Genomic DNA, 851 nt, shown 5'->3' with positions numbered 1-851 from the left:
GTGGGGTGGGGGGGGGGGGGGGGGGGGGGGGGTACAGACAGTTCCCTTGTTCCCGGCCCCATCGGGTTAGCAGGGGTTGGCTGTGGGTGAATCCAGTGTAGCCTCACTAAACCCCATGCCTGGCCTAGTGATACCATATCTGGTCTAGTGACACCTCACCTGGCCCAGTGGTACCATGCCTGCTCTAGTGACTCCGCGCTTGGCCTAGTGACACCATGCCTGCTCTAGTGACTCCGCGCTTGGCCTAGTGACACCATGCCTGGCCTAGTGACTCCGCACCTGATCTAGTGATACTGCACCTGGCTAAGTGATACCATGCCTGGCCTAGTGACCCTGTGCCTGGCCTAGTAATAACCATGGCTGGTCTAGTGATACTGGGCCTAGCCTAGTGACCCTGTGCCTGGTCTAGGGATACCATTCCTTGGCTAGTGACTCCATACTTGGCCAATGTCATGCCTTTTTTATCAGACTGGCCAACCAAATTGGATGCCTCTCCATGAGAGATAGTTACACCTTAAGACACTAAAAATCCACCTGCCTTCTTCTCCATCAAGGAGAAGTGACACACTTGGTTCCTTGTGGATAAACTGATACATCTAAACATGTTTCATATTACTGGCTTGTCATCTCCCAGCGGGATATAATCCAGACACCCCCTCAGGTCACAGCCATTATGGATTCCATGTAATACCGAGACTGACGGCTTTATTTTCTGGCTTTGTGCTGTAATTTGGGTGCCTGATGTCAGGGACATTCCATTTTCAGTCAGGCCTTCCCTCATTTCTACGGCATACCAGGGTCACATGATACGACCTTGAGGCCTTCTCGTTCCTGTCACTGCTGCTGGTAGC

The 851-nt window shown here is 52.6% G+C and overlaps 1 protein-coding gene across 1 annotated transcript in view; it reads left to right on the top strand.

Annotated features, from left to right (window-relative positions):
* Positions 1 to 851, top strand: part of ROBO3 (roundabout guidance receptor 3) — a 136,753-nt gene that overhangs the window by 103,515 nt on the left and 32,387 nt on the right. The gene's annotated exons all lie outside the window — the stretch shown is intronic.

Source organism: Nanorana parkeri, unplaced genomic scaffold, assembly GCF_000935625.1.
Source record: "Nanorana parkeri isolate BGI_ZX_2015 unplaced genomic scaffold, ASM93562v1 scaffold802, whole genome shotgun sequence".
NCBI classification, from domain to species: Eukaryota; Metazoa; Chordata; class Amphibia; order Anura; family Dicroglossidae; genus Nanorana; species Nanorana parkeri.
The sequence above is the reverse complement of the archived record's forward strand: the minus strand, read 5'-3'. Positions and strand labels throughout refer to the sequence as shown.